General features: G+C 40.0%; 1 long non-coding RNA gene across 13 annotated transcripts in view; it reads left to right on the forward strand.

The window, feature by feature from the left end:
• Window positions 1-20,763, forward strand: part of LOC141419780 (uncharacterized) — an 89,311-nt gene that overhangs the window by 42,481 nt on the left and 26,067 nt on the right. For 12 of the 13 annotated variants that reach the window (XR_012444503.1, XR_012444512.1, XR_012444501.1 and 9 more), the window contains one exon: window positions 1-20,763. This exon is cut by the window's right edge. This is a non-coding gene — a long non-coding RNA (uncharacterized lncRNA). The other variant, XR_012444508.1, reaches the window with a different exon arrangement.

The following is a 20,763-nucleotide window of genomic DNA, read 5'->3' on the forward strand; positions in this document are numbered from 1 at the left end:
ATGGTGAAACTGAGTCCTGAAAGATTGCACCATCCTTGAAGTTACACCCAGAAACTAAAGTAGCATGGAGCTTATTGTGGAGGTCAAGACAAGGCTTGTATTTGATTGGTATCAATGGTTCTACTCAGCTTTGTGAGTATCAACCTTCTGATTACATCATTCATGATTTATTTTTAAATGTTAAACCTGTATTGAAAAAAATAGATATGCTGGCTTTTAAAATGGAGGGTTTTCAGCAGCAATTTGATCTATCCATATGTTATGGACTTGGCCAAATTAACCAGCCAGGTTCAGAACTATTTTTTTGGAAATCTTAGATATAGATTCACTTGAACTTTCTGTCAAATCACAGCTTGGCGAAGCCATCTCCAAACTTCTTTTTATTTACTAAGTAAATGAATGCTGCTTCTGTGCAGTGCACCTTCTATTTTTTCATTTTGAGCTGGCCTTCCTTTTGGTACTCCCTAAGTACATGAGCTTCTGAAGGGCCTAGAGCTAGAGTCCAAGTGCCCAGAGCTAGAGTCCAAGTGCCCAGGGTCAGGCGGAGGACCAGGCAGTCCCTCTGTTCCCACTTATCCCTGGAGAGTCATAGTCAGCATGTCACCTGGCTAGAAAGCTCCCCTGGGGCCTCTGATCACAGGCAGGTGGAGAATATTGCTACAGTGACAAAGGACTCATCTCTTTGGGAAGAAATTCAGAGCAACATGAGTGATAAAAATCTCTATTTAGAATCCAGGCTTGAGGTCAATGGAGAACATAAAAAGTTTGAACATAGTCTTTCGTGGGTGTTACAGTGGTTGAATATCTGGTATGTGCTGGGCTCTAAAACAATATGACCACATTTCATTCATATCTTTACCCAGGAGAAAGAGATGATTGGTCTTATTTTAGATGTGAGGTCATAGGTAGTTAAAAGAGGCATTCAAGTCATTTGCCCAAGGTCACATAGCTAGTAAACAGTAGAAGCCGTACATTGCCTTCACTTGTCTGATTTTGCATACCCATACCAAGAAAATATACTGTAAAATAGATACTGGGTTTGGTATTTCCTTTTTTATTTGTATATCAATATACATTTAAAAAATTTTTTTGATGGTTCTGGGATTTGAACATAGGACCTCATGCTTACTATGCAATCATTCTATTAAAAAAAATTTTTTTTACTAGTTATTTTTCATACAGGGTCTCTCACTTTTACCTGGGCCAGCCTATGATTGTGATCCTCCTTCCTTCACATCCCACATAGCTGGGATTACTAGTGTGTGTCACCATGTCTAGCTTTTACTTTGAGACAGGGTCTTGCTAACTTTTTTTTGCCTGGGCTGTCCTTGAATCATGATCCTCCTTGACCTCTTAAGTAGTTGGGATTATGATGTGTACCACCATGCTCAGTCCAAGTTTTTAAAAAAGATTTTTTAAGGAACCTGTTTTTACTTTTTAAGAGACAGAGGTTTCATTGTGCTACCCTATCCAGTTTGGCCTCAAACTCCTGGGCTTGAGTGATTGTCTCACCTCAGCCTTCTGAGCAGCTGAATCTACAGATGTACGCCACGATGCTTGACAAGGCAGATATTTTTACTTTTGCAAAATTATTATTCAATACTGGAATTACATATATATATTTAGAAAACATTTATGGAGATCTCACTATGTGCCAGACCCTATTCTAGACACTGGGGATGTAGCAGAGAGCATACATAAAAATTAGTGTTTATCAAATTCTGCAATAAAACTAAAAGCTTTATGTGTGCATATTTCATCATGTCCTTTCTCCACTAGTAAGACATTGAAACATAGATCCCAAGATTAATTGTTCTAATTTTTCCACTTTTTCCCCACAGAATACTAAACTAGCAGAGTACTTCTGTTACTAAGCCAGCTTCTGAGGGTGTTGGGGGAATGCCAACCTAAACCATTATTAATAATTTTTGATAGGGGGTGGATTTCATTAAGGCTTTGTGGTAGCTGCTGCTTTTAGACTCTTACAACCTGATGTAATGATAAATTATTTCTGCCCCATTAGAGTTGGCTGGAGCAAATGTGATCTTTCAGCTGAATATGTGAAAAACAGTTTAAAAATTCTTTTAATTCTATGCTTTTAACCAAAATAAGCACCTTTAGAGATTAAGAGATGGCAAGCAAAGACCCCAGGCAGGTGGACACATTTGGTACTGTTCTGGCCTGAGTCCTATCTACTGTGGTGACAATACCTGACATTATTTCTTGCCTTTTTTTTTTGTTCCAAACTGTGAGTTTACAGTGTGGTTTAGAAGCTTCTGGGAAGGTCTCTTTTAGTAGTTATCTCAGCCACCTTGTAGGGTACTTCATTTTCTTTATTCTTCCAGAAAGTTCTGTGCTTTATATGTAATTGTGTACCAAGTTTTTGTTTGTCTGTTCATCATTATGGTTAGCAGAGTTAATGTTTTACTAGAATTGTCAATTCATGGACTGTAGACTGGAGTCTTGTTTTATTAAATCTCCCGTGTGACAATTTGCTATGTGTAAAGCTTAAATGGTAGCCACTTGCAACTCAAGTTTCAGATTTTGTGATGTGTTTATTTCTTGAAAACATAAGGAAACGTCAGAGATGGTTAGAATGCTTCCTATCATGAGGGTGCCAGCTGGGGAGGAAACGTCTAGAAAAATGACTTGTTAAACCTTGATAGACATTTCCCACTAGAAGTTATTTATATCAGGTTCTGAGATAAAAATAACAAGCCTTATCTGTGCATATTTCATCATGTCCTTCTCTGCTATTATGGTGTTGAAATGTGGAGTGTTGGATTAATTCATTGCCTGCTCTGCAGAACTACCTGGTTTACCAAGAAGAGAGCTCCTGCTCTCCAGAGTATATCATGCTGGTTGCTGAGGCCTGTTGCAAAGCCTTCTTGGTTCCATGGTTATCTCCCAGATGGTATCTGGGTCATGCTTGACTTGAATCACTGCATAGTGGCTCCTAATCTTGGTCTAACAAAACGTCCATGCCTAGAATCATGACTTCATTTTATACCCTTTTTTTTGGGGAGAGGGGTGCAGCCTAGCTCCTCAGTATACTAATGCAACATCTTCTTCCATCTGCCTGTCTGAGATTGTGCTTCAGATGTAGGACAAAAGTACTCTGTAGATTGTGATTTAATCAGCATGAAATTTTACTTCATCAACAAAGGATCACAGGAGTCTCTGATTTTCCAAGATGAAATTTTCCCTTTGGGATCAGTGTAACTGTGGTTATGGTGGTGGGGTAAGCTGAGTCTTGGACTGAAGACAGGATATTTATACTCTGTATTTCTCCTTAATAACTAACACTCATTTCCATATTAGTTATCAGTGAAATAATTTAACATCTGTATTCATCAGAGTTCAAATTCCATGCTAATAGGAACCCTCAGTCCATTTCTTCACATGTAGTAGCTTTCCAATCAATGCTTGTTTGTATTTGTAGTGTAAAGAGTACTGTGTTGGGACCTGGGACTTGGGCTCAGTCCCTTTTTTTTTGCCTCAACAAGGTATATGATCTTGGGCCAGTCACTTCCTGTATCTTGACCACAGTCTCCTCATCTGTGAAATAAGGGCATGGGCAGGGAGATTTATGAGGTCACTTTCAGCTTTATGAGTCTCAGTTTGTATCTGACTAAATGGCGGAAGAATTGCAGCCAGTCAGTTGGATGGCCACAACTTTGTTTCCAAACTCAAGCTGACTCCACAAAAGTGCCCTGCCTTGGGTTGGGAATAGCTGGCTCATTGCTTTCCTGAGGAGCCCATGCCAGAATTCGAGTCACCTCCTTTGGGACATCTGAGGGCAATGTTTTTTCAGACAACTTCTGTAGCAGCTGAATTCCCTTCAAAAGAATAAAGAATTAAAATCCTTGTTATGTGTGGACCGTAGCCATGTGAACATTTAACCTGTGCCGGAAGATAGTGAATTCCAAAAAGGAGACTCCCAGAAGGCAGTATGGAAGGAAGTTGCTCTGGTTGGAGAGGGAGTGGACAGAACTCCCTGGCCTTTCCCTGCCTGCTTTACTCTTAGACCTGGCCCCTCCTTCACCTCTACCCTCTGCCCGACCTCCAGTCCCAAGTTCTCAGCACATTTCTAGGACATTTGAATCCTTTGCCTTGGCCACATAATAGGGATTTGGATGGTGGTGAGCACAGTGGTGCAGGACAGCCCAGTTTTTGAAGCCAGGAGACTAAAATTTACCTCATCAACAGCCTCCCCTGAACCCCAAGTGTGCTCCAACCCCTACTACTACTGTCTGTTTACTGCTACAAAGATTGGAAACCTCTCTGTGACAGTCTGGAAGACCCAAGGCCAGAGGGTCTCTTTGATCAAGAGGATCATGTAACTGAATCAATTTCAAGAATTCAATAAGAATTTCTTACAGCTCAAACTCCTGAATAAAACTACAACCTACCAAAATTCACCTGGGATGAAACAGATAACCCAAACAGTCCTATAATCTTAAATAAAACTGGATTTGTAGTTTAAAACCTCATGAAAAGGGCATCTCCACACCTACATGATTTTACTGGTAAATCCTAACATTTAAAGAATTAATAACAACAGTTTTAAGACAGTCTCTCATAAGAAGAAGGGAAACATTCCATATCATATGAGGCTAGCATTACCCTGATACCAATCATGGTTAGCCAAAACCAACAGAACAGTGACAGTAGCACTACAGACCAATAGCTTTCATGTCTATGAGAAAATCATCGGTATTAGGTCTTGAATTTATGTGTATAAAGTCACTGATCATAACATTCCCTTATCTTTTTAATGTCTAGGTTCTGTAATGATTTTTTTCTTTCATTCCTGATTTTAGTAAGTTGTGTGCTCTGTATTTTTTGTTCCTTTATCATTTTTGCTGGGCGTTTAACAGTTGCATTGTTAACTTGTCAAAGAATCAGCTTTTGTTTCATTGATTTCTCTTCCCCCCCTTATTTTTCTCTGTAGTTTCTTTGCTGTCTGCTCTAATTTTTGTTCCTCTGTACTGGCTTTGATGGTGTTTTGCTCTTTGTTTTCTAGTTTCCTTAGGTGGATATTTGAATCATTGATTAAGGACTTTCCTTTGTTTCGAATACAAATATTTAATGTTATAAATTTCCCTATGAGCACCATTTTAGCTGAATCAAAATTTGATATGTTTTATTTTTATTTTGTTCAATTCAAAATCTTTTTTTGCCTAAGGCTTTCTTTGACCCATCGATTATTTAGAAGTATGTTGTAAAGTTTTCAAGTATTTGGGTATTTCTCATTTCTTTTGTTGTTAATTTCTAGATTAATTTTATCATTTCTAAAAGACATACTTTGTATTATTTTAATTCTTCTAAATTTACTTAAGGCTTATACTTCAGGGTATAGCTTGTCTTGATGAATATTTTATGTGCTCTTTGGAAAGAATGCATATTCTGTTAAAATGTTTTATAAATATTAGCTTCAATTAGTTGATGGTGTTTTTTTGTCTGCATATTATTGAGATAAGAGTATTGAAGCCTCCAAATATAGCTGTTGCTTTACCCAGTTCTTTGAATTGTCAGTTTTTGCTTTTTTTTCTTTTGAGACAAGGACTCACTGTGTGGCTCAGGCTAGCCTGGAACTTGCAGGGTAGTCCAGACTGGCCTTAAATTCCTAATTCTTTTTCCTTAGCCTCCCGAGTGCTGGGATTACAGGCTTGGGCCACTACCAAGCCCCACTTGCTTCCTGCATTTTAGAGATCTGTTGTTGGGTGTATATGTATTTAGGATTGTCATGTCCTTTTGGTAAATTGATCCATTTATTATATAATATCTTTGTTTTGAAGACTTGTGTGATATAAATACAAGCACACTAGCTTTCTTTTGAATGTGTTTGCATGCTGTATCTCTTTCCATACTTTTGGTTTTAACCTACTTGCATATATTATATTTCGAGTGAGTTTTTGTTAGAATTGCATGTACGTGAGCTCATATTCTTTTACTCATTCTCACAGTCTTTGCCTTTATTTCATTCTTATTTTTAGACCAATTGAATTTAAGGTGATTGTTGATCTGTTGAAATTTATGCCTTCTATTTATTCCTTCTATTTTTGTTCCTGTTTTTCATATTCTGTCTTTTGAATATTTTATAGTGTTTTTATTTTATCTCTTGTGTTTATTTTTTTTGGTGGCTACCATAGGCATTACTGTATCTTTTATTCACATTGATTTAGAATGACTTAGAATTGATATTTTATCAGTTTAAGTGAACTGTTAAAATCTTACCATCTAACAGGTTTCTTTGTCTTCCTCTTTTGTTACAATTTTTTTGTGTGTTACAACTACATACACTGACAGTTCCATAGTAATGTTAATAAAGTTTGCTTTTGCCAAAGAACTCAACAGAAGTAGTCATGCTTCACATAATGACATTTCAGTGATGATGGATCATGTATATGATGGTGGTTTTCATAGGATATGACCTAGTGACCTAGTAACCATCTTAGTTTGTGTAAGCATACTCTATGATGTTTAAACAATGAGTAAATCACTTAAATACATATTTCTTAAAGTTTATCCCATCATAAGCAACATACGGGTTTTGGTGTTTTGTATCTATCTAGGTATCTACCATTTCCGTTGTTCTTCCTTCTTTCCTGATGATGTTCCCAGTATCATTTCCTTTTTGCCTAAAAAAATATCTTTAGCTATTACTTACTTTAGAGGAAAATCAGCTGATAATGAATTATCTTAGTTTTTTTTCTCTGAATCTAAGGATATCTTATTTGAGCTTAATTTCTAAAGGAACTATTCTCTGGGCATAGCGCCCATAGTGTGTTACAGTGCTTTTCCTTCGGTACTTAAAAATAAAGAAAACATTGTGCCACTTTTCTCTGCCCTCCATGGTTTCTAGTGAGAAACCTAGAGCGATTTGACCTTTTGTACCCTTATAGTGTCATTTCCCCCTTTACTGCATTCATAATTGTCTGCTTCATTTCTAGTTTTCCGTATGGGTGTTTTTTTTTTAAGGGGGAGAGCAGAATTTATTCTCCATGAGGTTCACTTTGCTTTTCTTGAATTTGTAGATTTAAGGCTTGTGAGACATACCAAGTTTTCAGCCATGATTTTGTCAAATATTTTTTTCTGAACTGCCCAGCAGTATTTCTCCTCTCCCATGGCGCTGTCCTCTTGGCATCAGAGAGAAGTTCTGTTTTATTTTGTTATAAACCTTTTATCTCTGTTGTTCAGATTGGCTAATTTCTATGGACATATCTTCAAGTTTTTATTTTGTTGTTATTTTGTTTTAAAATTTCCAGCAGTACTTGTTTATATCTTTTTTATTTTCTTGCTCAGACTTCCTCTTTCACAGAGTTTAAGATTGCTTATAACTGGTGGCTGGGTCATTTTTATAATCACTACTTTGTCAGACAATTCAGACCTCTGTGTCTTTTTGGCATTGGCATCTGTCACTTGTCTTTTCCCATGCTGAGTAGTTTTGGATTCTATCCAGAATATTTTGAATACTATGTTGTGAGACTCTAGATCTTGTTCAAATCCTATGGAAAATGCTAATATTGTCATTTTAGCAGGCAGTTGACCTGATTATGTCCAGGGAGCAAGTACCAATCCACTTACCATGACCTGTCATCTCAGTGTCACCCCTTACCAGTATGCCCCATTTGTGTATGTGCCTCACTGCTGGCCAATCTGGAACCTCAGCACTTTAATTTTCAAACTACTCTTTGGTAGGCCATTTAGGATGAGATCCACATATGCAAACCCTGGGAGAGGGGCGGTGGGCCTGGGAGTTCATTAAAAAAAACTTTTTTTTTGAGTGGTTTCTCTTTCTGAAGCTTGTCTTCCTCCACAATTCTTCTAGTACCTTCCAGCTCCATGGGGCTTCTCTTTTTGGTCATTTAGCCAGGAAACTTTGGACTTCATTTACTTTTCTTTGCCATGTATTTCCATAGTTGTGCCCATGTCCTTGGAGCCAAAGGTCTGGATGACAGAGACACTAAACACGGTAGCATTCAGCCCCCACCTCCTTGGAACTAGAGGAAGACTATCTCCCCTTAGAGTTCTGGTCTACAGGCTGCCCTTGCTGTTGGCTGCCATCTCTATTGCAGAGGTTACTTGGGGACTATGGCCTGAGAGAAGAGAGAAGGGTAAAGTGGAGAATTTTTCCCACTGTCTCTGAGCAGCAAGAGTTCTCTTTCCTGCTGTTTAAGCCAGAGCTCTAGGCATCTCCTGCTTCTGTCTCTGCCAGCACCCAGTGTCTGGTGACAGTTTGTTGAGCCCAAGCTTGGACACACTGGAGTAAAAGGAATGAAAAAAACACTGCTGGTTTGCTGGTATTTCAAGTTGTGGTCATCTTGCCTAATCTGCCTGCTACTGTTTACTTTGTAGAGTCCTCACATAGCTGCTCTAGGTTTTATAGTTGTGGGTGCTGGGAAAGACAGGGTGGAAGATACCAACTCCATCCTATGCAGAATTGCAACTTCCATGTCTGATTCAATTCCAAGAATAGTGTGAGGCTAAGCAATGGGTACATTGGCCGCCTCTGTAGTGTCCTCCCCACACTTTTGTATCTTCCCTTGAAAAAACAAAACCATCCTTAGGAATCACCTACAAATTGTAGGAGGAAGGCCTGGTAAATATTGCCAGTAAACAGTGCTGTCTTCATCAACCCATGAAACGAAACTTGCTTTTTCTTGACTCAAACTAAAATGAAATTGGGAGGCTTTTCCGTTTTTTTCTTTCTCATTAACCTATTTGTTATAATGAGGGGACTGGGAGCGACATTCATTGGTGGAACCCTTGTCTAGCCTGTGAAAGGCCCCACACCTGGTCCCATGTTTGTGTCCAGCACTACAAAAAAGAATTTCAAAGATTTCTGAAATCCTTTCAGTCCAATTTTTTAAAGGACCGGGAAGATAATGCTTATGTAAATCCAACGCTGCAGGTCCTCTTCTCTCCTAAATAAAGAGGTAATTTCTTTAATGAAGAGAGCTTTGTTGTGCAAATTTTGGAGTGCCACACTTGGGATTTTGAATGTTCAATGTACTTAGAATTCCAGTAGAACGGATTATTGTTATAGTAGTTAAAATCTATTAGTGAAAATCAGAGAAACCACTTCTATGATGATTGGAAGTTGGAAATGCTGCCCTTAGTAACAAGAATGGAGAAATGGTTAAAGGTGTTCCCAGGGTGGTGACCAATATTCAAAGACCTGTTGTTCAGGAGGGGTGGGGAGCAGGAAGTTCTGTCAGGGAAGCGAGAATGGAATGTTTTTGGGAGTGGGGGTTTGTCATTTCCAGGAGCAGGGCGGGATGCACACTGGGAAGGTCTGGCTCCAGCTTGAGCCCACTCACAGGATGTCAGGGGGAAGTGTGACTAAGGTCAAGGCCCTGCCACGTGGTGGGCCAGCTGGATCCAGAGCAGAGGCTGCTGTGGCCACACATCCTGAGTTTCCATGGTCTAATGGAGTGGGCTTGAAAGAAAGGGTGGATGCAGGATGCTGACTGGGTCTGTGCAGAGCGTGGGTAGTGAATCTTAAGTGACAGTGGGTGGAGATTATAGCATTTCATCTGCTTTTCCTTTGACACCTTTTAAAGATACAACCCACAGTTTTTCAAGGGTTTATACCAATGTCTGCTTAGAGGGATCTTGCAGTAGATTTTAAAAACCCTCAGCATTCTTAGGAACACAAGGAAAATTGTTATTTGGGTACCATTAACAAAAAATAAGGAGATTTAAAATTAATTTGAGAATTTGCAGTACCATTCCTATTTGGCAGTTTATTAGGGGGTTATTTTGAAATTTTATGTAATTTTAAGACCTTTCCACATCTGAGAAGGATACATTGTATGCCTTTCAATTTAGGAGAAGGGCTGTTTAGGATGTTTAGCAGGTTGGGTTCCAGAATGTCAGCGGCTTTGTGGTGTTGTCATGCAGTTTGACAGATTGAATTTGCACTTAGAGGAAATGGAATGTATTTTTAATCACTGGAATGTATTATACGTAAGGAACATGGGAGAGTGTCAGGTTTCGGGTATGATTAATATTTTGCTGATGATTTTTCAGCTACATGGCATGCTTAAACTCTGCCTCAACTTGAAAAATTTCTAGTGTTTTCTGTCTGTAAAAAAAGTAGAAGAGTCTTAGAAAAGCAGCCTAGAATTCTTATCCTGGGATTTGAGAAGGTCTCAGATGAAAGATTTTAATTTCTTAATTTAGAAAGAAAAAATTGTTATGAAATCATAATAAATTAAAGGGTTTTAGTCTTTTCCCTCCCCCAACAAATTACAAAATTTGCTTGAAGGAATGAGGGAAAAGAATGAGAGTCACCATAGAAACTTGGGTGGGAGGCTATAAGTACTGTGGGGTATAGAAGCTGTTATTATTAGACATCATTGTTGAAGGTGTTGAGTTTTTAAGACTTTGCCAGGCAAGAATTCATTGAAGTGTAAAAGCATTTCAGGTATTTATTTAGTACAGGGTCGCCCTAAAACTTAAGAATTACATTCCTGCTGTGGAAAGAGACAATAGAAGGAATCATGATCTTTTGTTGTATTATTTTGAATGCAGTATCATATTTGACATATGTGAGCTTACCTTGGAAATAAGATGTCTGGAAGAAGGAGCAGGAAACATTTCTTGAGTGCCCCATGAAGCAGGTTACCCATATTGCCTGTGTTTTCACAACTGTTTGCTGAGTCAATGTGTAGATTTGAGAGATAGTTAATTCATAGGTTGGTGGGTTTGGCTTTTGTCAGGCTGGTGATAATAAGGAGGAAAGGGCACACAGATAGGTATGTTTGCCAGTGGGGTTAAACAGTGGTTGCCAGTTGGGGTGGACTTTGTTCACCGGGGACATGTTGGGTGATGGATGTTTTTGGTTGTCATGACTGGGGAGTGGCAATGCTACTGGCATCTAGTGGCTACTAAACACTCAATGTCACACAGGTCAGTTCCCCTTAGCCTCTAGCAAAGAACGTGCTGGCCCCAAATGCCAACAGTGGTGACGTTGAGCCAACCAATGATATAAAATTAACAACCAATGTTATAAAGTTAACGCAGAAAAGAAATTAAGGGCTGAAGGAATGGCTCAAGTGATAGAGCGCCTGTCTAGCAAGTATGCCTAAATATTATTTCTAGTTGTCTCAAGAAATAAAAAGTATGGTTTACTAACAATAAGGTTTTACATGTGATTTTAGGTTTTCATTTTTAAGATTTATTTCTTTCTCTCAAGCCTGAATTTTTTTCTTTTTTGGTGGTACTAGGGTTTGAACTCAGGTCTTCATGCTTGCTAGGCAGGGATTCTCCTGCTTAAGACATGCCTCTAGCCCTGTTTCCTCTGGCTATTTTGACACAGAGTGTCACTTTTGCCCAGGCCAGTCTGGACTGCAATCCTTCAGTTTTATGCTTCCCACCATAACTGGGATGACAAGTGCATACCAATACACCCAGGTATTGGTTGAGTTGAAATCCCACTACTTTTTGCCTGGCGTGGTCTTAGACCACTATCCTCCTGATCTTAGCTTCTGAGTTGCTAGAATTACAGATGTGAGTCACCAGTGCCCACCTCAAGCCTGAATTTCTCATAGTATCATTTGGGCTTCTTCTACTTGATCTCTTTGTCATAGAAGTAATAATAAGCTAATGTCCATTCTGCATGAGGTATACATTGTACAAGGTATATAGAAATCACTGTAAAATTGTTCCAGAGCTTTAAATCACATCAATCAGCAAGGAGGGCTTCATTGTATTAGCAGTATTTCAAAATTAGTGGGTTGGCAAAGGCAGAATGTAGTATACCATAGGATAGTGATTTGTTAGCATCAAATGGCATTAATACGGGTTGTTAATAAAACACTCTTAAGTTCTACCTTTAAACATTTAGGGCTGGTGATGTGACTCAAGTGATTGATAGAAAGCACTGGCATAGCAAATTTGAGTTCCTGAATCCAAGCCCCAGTACCACCTCCCCACCCAAAAGTTTAAATTGCTCCTCAAGATTCATTTTGAGTTGCAAGGCCTTCGCAGTTTAGAGGCACTGTGGTCCATCTGCCATCCCAACAGTTTCCCTCCTACAGCATTCCAAGTGGCCATGGACTTGTAAAAGGTAACTTAACCATAGCATCTGGTGCATTCCATCATTCTTAGACATTTCAGAAGGATTGTCATCATTTAAAATGTCAGATGCTAAAGTCAGTGAAGAGATGGGGTGGGTGGAGCTGGTAGGAAAGAAGAAACCTAGAAAGCAAAGAAAGGTAAGGTTTAGGAAGATGGCCTTGTGTGGAACTGTCACACAGGCCAGCACAAGTTCATTTTGCATGCCAGAAATAGTTTGGAGCATTGAGTGATTGGGGGTGCTTTAGGCACTGGGATGCAGCAGAGAGCAAGGCCCATATATAGAACTTACATTCAAGATGGAGGAAATCTCCATAGAGAGTATAGCCTGTCCTTCATATCTGGGTGTTCTGCATCCGTGGATTCAACCAACTGAATGTTGAAATATTTGGGAAAACACTGTACCTGTACTGAACATATACCCTTTCTTCTCTTTTCACTATTCCCTAAACAATTCACTATTTACATAGCACTACAACTATTTACATAGCATTACATTGTGTTAGAAACGAGAAGAGGGAGAACTGTACCTGGCAGTGGTAGGTGAATGAGGGAGATAAAGTCAGGAACTTGAAGGAAGGTGATATTTGAGAGAACGGATGGGATTTAGTCAGAACTCAAAGGGCAGACAGAGCAAACTGCAAATACCTCAATCGCTTCTGCTGATTTTATAAAATAAGACATTTTATCCTAGTCCTGGAAGAAGACCAGATGCTCGCTTCTCAATTTTAATTGTGATATGTGCTTTAGTTACCTGGTAAAGAAGTGACCTGTGTCCTCTTAAAATTATACTTAAAAAGAGGTTGTCACCACTTCCAACAAAAAAGTATATATAGGAGGATATAAAATATCACTAATGGAGTCATCTTCTCAGTTATCAACATTCAAGTTTAATATTTAAAACTGCAGTTTTCCCCTCATAAATCCCCTTTTTAAAAAATGTGGAACATGGGCATAAAGATTTTTGCTGTTGTTAGGGTTCATTGAATAGTAACCTTTCATTTGTGAACACTTTAAATTGTACAGAAGCCTATAAAACAACCTAATTATTCATTGAAAATGATGTCTTAAAATCTCTTGGCTTTGAAATCTAGCCATGAGACTTTCACTCATCCATTCAGGGTTCGTGTTTTCCTGAATTCCAAAGATTGCAGTGGTTATGTAATAAGGAAATCCCAGTAACCTCCTGGGGCTTTATCTGCATCAGTTCATGATTATTGCATACCTGATCAGGTAACAGGGGTGAGGTAGTGGCCACGTTAGTTACCTCCTATCTGTTTCACAAAGTTGGTGTATTCATTGCTCAGCTGTTTCACCTGCCTAAGAAAAAATTCTGACAGGTGCAGGAGGGTGACAGCTAAGTAAGCTGAACTTCTATAGCCCACGTGGGTGGCCAGCTTCACTCCCTCCCCTGTCCTGCTCCCCTGAGGGTGTCTTCTTAGAGCCTTCCCTTAATACATTACTCACAGGAGAATCCTCACCTGAAGCAATAACTGTATATATTCATGGAGAATATTGTGATGTTTTGATATATGTGTACAATATGAAATGATTAAATCAAATCAATCATCATTAAAAAGTCAGCTCTTGACCTGAGAAAGATTTACATATTCAATTTGCTTATCTGCTTTTCTGCTGATATGTTTAACTTCCTGGGGTAAGAGAATCTATTTTGAAGGGTGGCAAGTGGCTTTCACTAGGGTATTTTTAATTTTGTTTTTCCTGAATTTTAATCTTTCAAAATGACCTTTTAACAATTTTCTTTGAATTACAGTCAGAAACACATAACATAAAATTTATCATCTGACCCTTTCTAAGTGTACAACACAGGAATGTTAGAATAGATACACCTTGTTGCACACAATTTTTTAAACTTGGTCTGAATTATAATCTTATATGCTTATAAAAAGGTGGTTCAGAGTGAGGCACTTACCTTCTTAATTATAATTTTATTAACTTTCAAAATGAAGGAGAAAATCCAATGGGAGCAGATAAAACAAGATTACCAAAATGAGGAAAAATTTTGAAATTGATTGAAGATTTACATGGGGTTCATTATATTCTCTTTATTTTTGTCTATGCTTTGAAATTTTCTACAAGTAAATGTTTTTAAAAGAGGCATCAGAAATAGTTAAAACTGTACCAGGACTATCTGTCTTATACTTCAGAAAGGTCATGGGATAGATCTGAATATTCTCTGAGTACTTTGGCCAGCAGGGTGTGGGGTGGGCTCAGGTCCTGTGTGGCATGAGTAGAAAACGGAGTAAGAATGAGAGTTTGCAGAGGGATGCACATAGAAGTACTGTGGTGCGTGAGTCCTGACTCACTAGGACCTGGCTCCCTCCACTGAAGGAACTTGTTCTATGTAGCTGTTCCCTATTCATCCACTTCAACCCCATTTTTTCTCCTCTCCTGTAAAAGTTGTCCTGCATGGCCACCAGCTATAGTATCATCTCCAAAGTCATGTGTGCTCTCAACTAATTGAACAAGACTCCTGGCAACTCTAGGGTCTGCTTGTTTTGGTCTTTGTCCTAAAGCTGTGATTATGTATCTTACTTCAGTGGTTGGATTATTTGGAGTCTTCTTATTACTTCCCCTTAACTTTGGAGCATTGTTTCATTCTGACATAGGATCTACCTTGGGTAGAACTGTGGGCCTTTCCATTTCAGAGCAACCCCTCCAACCAGAGCTTCAGAGAGCAGAGACTCGGGATACATCTCCAAATACAAATTGGCAGAGGAGTTACAAAGATTTGCTTCTAGCAACCCCAGGCATAGGTGTATAGTTTTTCCAATTCTCTGGCAAGGACCAGGGTTTTGAAGGGTAGAGAGAGTCCAATCCCTTTAGAGGCATGGAGATAGATGTAGTGTTCCCTGACATGCAAGTGCACATACATTCCCCATTGCCCTTGTGTGTGTTTGTTAGTTTAGAGTGCTACCAAGTCCTTGCACATGTTAGATGACTGCCTTGCTACTGAGTTATACCCTGTCCCCAACCTGACCTTGTTTGTTTAAGATAGCTACACAGGGAGTTTCCTTGTGACATTTTCATGTATATATGTATTATGAGCTGAATGGGTTCATGTCCTCTGTTTTTCTTCTTTCTACCTTAGTCCCCTTCTTTTGGTGGTTTCAACAGGTTTAAAAATTCTATATTCATTCTTGTATAGAGAGTACATCAACCATATTCACCTTCTTTTCCATTGGTAGAACCCTGAGTGAGGTCTTTGAAGAAAGTGAAAAGGGAGAAGAGAATGGAATGGATTAGATTAAGATTGAGGTAAACATAACAGCACAATTTAAGAGCTTAAAGAACTGTGGTGTGGACAGCAAATACTGTACTCTGTCACTGTTCATAATGACTTGATGAGTGATTTACTTACAGGTTTTCCATTACTTAGAACCTACTACTCCATCTACCACTCCTAAGTGGCATGTTCTCTACTGCTATCTAATGTAACACCTGGTTCTCATGTGCTGGTTTTAATAGTTATGTATCCAGCACATATCTCTATTAGACCCTGGGCAAGATGCTGGGGTCAGTGCAGTAGGCAAGGCAGACATAGATGCCTCTCTAATGTAGAAACTGCACACTGGCCTATAGGCATTTTCTTTTGGGCTACACAGTGATAAAACATTGCAGTGTTTTTTCCTCTTGATGAACTAGCAGATTTGGTCCTCTGGACCTGTGTCCCCACATGACAAAGTTAGGAAGGTGGTGGGAGGGTGCCAAGAAATGCCTGCTGAGGTTCTATACCCTGCCCTGGCCTCCCTCTCCCTTTTATCTGCATTATTATCTTGTAGTATCTTGGTTGGTATCCCCCTATTTCACATATTTGTCTTCACAGGGATCATCCTGTGGGATGGGGAGCCTTGGGCGAGAACTGGGCCAAGAAGCTGGGTTGGGGTGGGAGGTGGGGAATCCCTGCTGGTGAGCAATGTCTCTTAGCTGTGTTCTTCACCCAGTCTTTCCCAGGCCACTGCTATACAGCTCAGAGCAAAGGCAGGGGCAAGGGGGGTGAAGAAAAAGAAAGCCTTAAAAACGTTTTCATTTCTGACAGCTGTGCTCTGTTGCTGTTTCCCAAGTCCACCTGGAGTATTGCGCCTGTCCTGCTCCTGTGTCTTAATGGTCTTTTCTGCTAATTGGGTCCTTTGTTTACTCATTGGAGTGTTGCTCATCTTTGAATGTACACACTCTGTCTCTCCTTCTTGAATGTTCTGAAGGTTGGGCACTGTGGGAGGTGTGAGGCTGGGGACAGGCACCAGAGAGAACAAGAGCTGCCTACAGGGGCTCCTCTGTCTTCTACCAGAATACTTGCCTCTATTTGTTTTATATGTTGTACTTTATCATAATTTTCGCCTGAAGAAGGCATTGCAAAGCGTAAGGTATTGTGTTTGTACCATTAATTTGAAGCCTATGTGTTTTCTGGGGTTGTTCATTGTCTTTCATTTTCTTTGTAGGGTTTTTTTTTTGTAATAGTGGTGGGGATGGAACCTAAGGTATTGTACATACTTGGCAAGCATCCTACCCTAGAGCTATGCCCCCAGCCCAATCTTTCCTAATCTTCATTAATTCTGGAGGGATAGGTCTCTGTCATTGTATGTCTCTATTGTTTTAGAGCCTCAAGCATGGCACCATATATCATAAGGTTTAAAATAAACATCTTTTGCCAGGAGCAAGCTAATATTTACTGATCTTCATAGCACAGAGACTGTAGGTGATACAAATTTACATTTTTAGACCCTGAGACTACTCCCCTTTTGAGGGTACATCTATTTATTCCTTGTTCCTTCCACAACAGGTGTAGTTTTGAAGATAGGAGCTATCCATACCATCTTGTCTTCGTTTCACTTGTCCATCAGGCTCCCATCACTTGCCTCTTAAATCTGGGGCTGATGATATGGGAAAGGTGGGGACAGGGCTTGCTGGAGCATCCCTGGGAGCTCTGATTCACCTGAAATTAGAGAAATCAGGGAGGATTGGGTACTTGTACAAGATTTAGGGTAGAGACTACAGTCCTCAGAAAAATATCCTGAGGATACTCCACTAAGAAAGTGTTCTTTTAGTTCTAGGTTGTAACTCAGTGCTAGATTGCTTGCCTAGCATTCATGACATCCTGGGTTCCATCCACAGCACAGCAAAAATAAAAAGAAAATAAACTACTTTTTAACCTGGTGCCTGTCATTGGGCAGCTAAGTACCATTTAGGAGAGATTCCAAGGAGAAATGGTGTCTGGACTGGGTATTGGTTGCCCTTTTTACTTGCTAACCCCACTCCTTGCTCTTTATGTAACCTTGGGCAGAGCACTGAACTTTTCTAGATCTGTTTGTAGTTGTAGGGATTCCATATGGGACAATTTTCCTGTAGATTGGACTCTCCTTTCTGACTCAGTAGACAGTGTGTTATGCCAGCATTCCAAGTTCCACGAGATCACTAAAGATCAGTGGGGATGAGGGCAAAAGGATCTGAGGCAAGTATAAAATTTAATTCCAGTCTCTGCCTTATCCTAAAATGGGAGTTTTTTATTCTGTTTTTGACTATGGCTATGTTTACACATTAAAGCAATTTAAAAATTAGTTTTGCAAATGAATTATTTATTGTCCTCAGATCTTGTAGTACAATTGATGCTCCAAGGATATGTAGCACCCTTATCCTACAGTTTTTCAAATTTTCTAAATGGTCCTTATGCTACTCCTAGCTAATTCTTTTGGAGGGAAGTTTTAAATTCCAAGATGGCAGAAGATTAATTAAAATTTATTAAAATTTACCATAATTGTTGTGTATCATAATTGACTTAAACCTCCCTCATGGCCCTATGAAATATGTACTCTTGGCCACCTTCATTGTAGAGACAGAAAACTGAGGCACAAAAGGTTCAGTAAATTGTCTATGGTTAATACAGCTTATAAATTGTAGAGCTGGAATTAGACCTGCCAATCTGTGTTCTTTACTCAGTTGTCTAGAACTGAAGAAGCTCACTGGTAGAGTCTGATGTCCTCAGTTTCCACGAACTAAGGCCAGCTTCTGTTGTGTCCACAGGTGGACTCCACCTAGTGCTTGCCCAATTCCCAGCTTTCTGAAAGGCGCCACTAGGGGTTTGCCACAGATTGGAGCAATTGAGGTCCCTCAGATGACAGATCTAAATCAGCCACATGTTTACATGGTTTTAAACAAGGTGACTAAGATACAAACGGAATAGATAACTGTCTTTGTAGTATTAATTAGTATTGATGTACTTTGCTTTGAGCTCATTTTGTTTCTTAGCTGTGTAAAGAAAAAACAAATACCACTCTGTTGAATGCTTGTGGTCTTAATGTTTGCCACATATTTCAGTATATAGCCACAGATTACTCTGGGTGACATCAACAACAAAGTCTTTCTGTTCAGTTATCTTGAAAATTGTGGATTGAGGTCTGGGGAAGGGGGAGCGGTGGAGCTCAGGTGGTGGAACACTTGCCTAATACTGCCCCCCACCCCAAAGAATAAAAATGTGGATTAGGACCATGGCCTTACCATATCCAGTGTGGCAACAGCAATAATAAGAAGTCACAGAGCATTACAAAGTAACCTGTGTCCAAAGAGAAGATCTTTCTCTTTCTCTTTCTATCACTCCTTTTTTTCCAGTCCTGGGGTTTGAATTCAGGGCTTTGTGCTTGCTAGGCAGGTACTCTACTGCTTAAGCCTCACTTCCAGCCCCTAAAGAGAAGATCTTAAACAGACATATGACATAGAAACACCCACATGTTGTAGCTCCTGGAGTAGCTCCATGGGTGCTCGTGAATTATTTTTGTGTCCCGTCCCACTGAGGGCCAGCATCTTCATGGTACAATGAATGTCATCCTCTATCTGTTAATCCAGGCTCCCCCATTTGGCTTTGTGTTCTCTAATGTTGTCTGTTCTCACTCCAGCTGCTGTGTGATTTCTTCCTGAGAGAGTTATCTCAGTATTGCCTTGCATGCTTCTCAATGTTTTGTAAGCCTCACTCTAGTTAGGCTTTTTGTCCCCCTACCCCTACAAGAGTGCTCAGTATCTCCACATTTCAAATTCAATGAGAAGACCACAGTCCTTGTCTCATTCAGCCTACTGCAGGGTCTGCCTGAGCTAATCATGTCCTCTTGAAATCATTCATCACTTGGTCTCTTGAGGCTGCACTCAGTGCCTGCCTCCCTGAAAGCTATTCCTTTTCGGATCTTTTGTTGATCACCCTGGCATTGCCTTACCCTCTTGATATTCAAGTGTCTTGGTCCTTCTACCACTTCTTTAACTGTCCTCACTCCCAAAGTTAAATGATCTCATCTCTCAGTGTTAAATGCCACTTAAACACTGCTGCTGATGATTTCATCTTGGAACTCTGCTCAGTTTCAGTGGCCTTTTCAGCATTTCTGCTTGGATGTCTAATGGCCACTTCAAACCCGGCATGTCTAAAACCCAACTCCTTAATTCCCTCTCCACACCTTCCCACCTGTCATGCCCAGCCTGCCCTGTCTTTCAGTTGCCCAGGCCAGAAACCCTGGAGTTGCTGTAGATGCCTCTTTAGCTTATGCCTCACCTCAGCAAATCTTGTCTATTCTTCCTTTCAACTACATCCAGAATCTGACCAGTTACTTTCTACTACCTAGCCCAGGCCACTGTCACCTGTCATCCAGGTTAATCAAGTGAGTGGCCTAGTCCACCCTGGCCTTTGGAGTTATCCTCTGCTGTAGTTTGGATGTTGGTCCCAAAAGGCCCACGTGTTAAAGGTTTGGTTCCCAACTTGGTGCCATTGGGAAGGTGGCAGAACCTTTTAGGAGGTGAGGTCTAGTGAAGGATTTTTAGGTCATTGACAGCATGCCTTTCAAAGGGATTGTGAAACCCTGGCCACAAAGAGATCAGTTTTGTTCTACCATGTGCTTCTGCTACCATGATGTGCCACCACTGGCCAAAAGCAATAGGGCCAACTGATGATAGACTAAAACCTAATAAGTAGCCAAAGTAAGCGTTGTTTCCCTTTATAAGTTGATTATGTCAGGTATTTTGTTACAGTAGTGGAAAGCTGTCTAACATACCCTCCAGAGATCCTTAGAACATTCATTCCACTGTCCCGTTCAGAAGTCTCATATGGTTTTCTGTTTCACAGAGTAAAGACTCATAACCCTTGTAAAGACAAGGGAGAAGGAAGTCCTGTGTGATTGGCTTCTCGGTGCCTGCCCAGCCTAATCAATCCCATTTCCTTCTTTATCCTTGCTCGTTGTGGTTACACTAGCCTCTCTACCTTCCCTGTAACTGATGAGGTACACTCTACCTCAGTGCACCTACACAAGTTCTTCTCTCTGCCTTCCCCTTCTCATTTATGAGTTGCCCAGGTATTGATGGAACCTGCTTCCATGCCTGCTCAGTCAGAAAAGTCATCTTTCACTGGTCACTCTGCACAAAATAACAGCCATCCCATCTCTATCCTGATCTGTACCCTGGGATTACCTACCTTCTCTAGCTGCCTGAACACTCATTACCAACTAGTATATTCTGCATTGCTTTGATTATATTGCCTTCCCCTGTCAACTGGAAGCTCAGTTTAGAGCAGGGACTTTGTCTCTTGCTCATTGCTGCATCTTCTGAACCTAGCACAGTGCCTGGAAGTTAGTAAGTACTCGGTAAGTTTTTCAATGACTGAGTGATTTCTTGGGCAAAATGGTCAGA

Source organism: Castor canadensis, chromosome X (genome assembly GCF_047511655.1).
Source record: "Castor canadensis chromosome X, mCasCan1.hap1v2, whole genome shotgun sequence".
Lineage (NCBI taxonomy): Eukaryota > Metazoa > Chordata > Mammalia > Rodentia > Castoridae > Castor > Castor canadensis.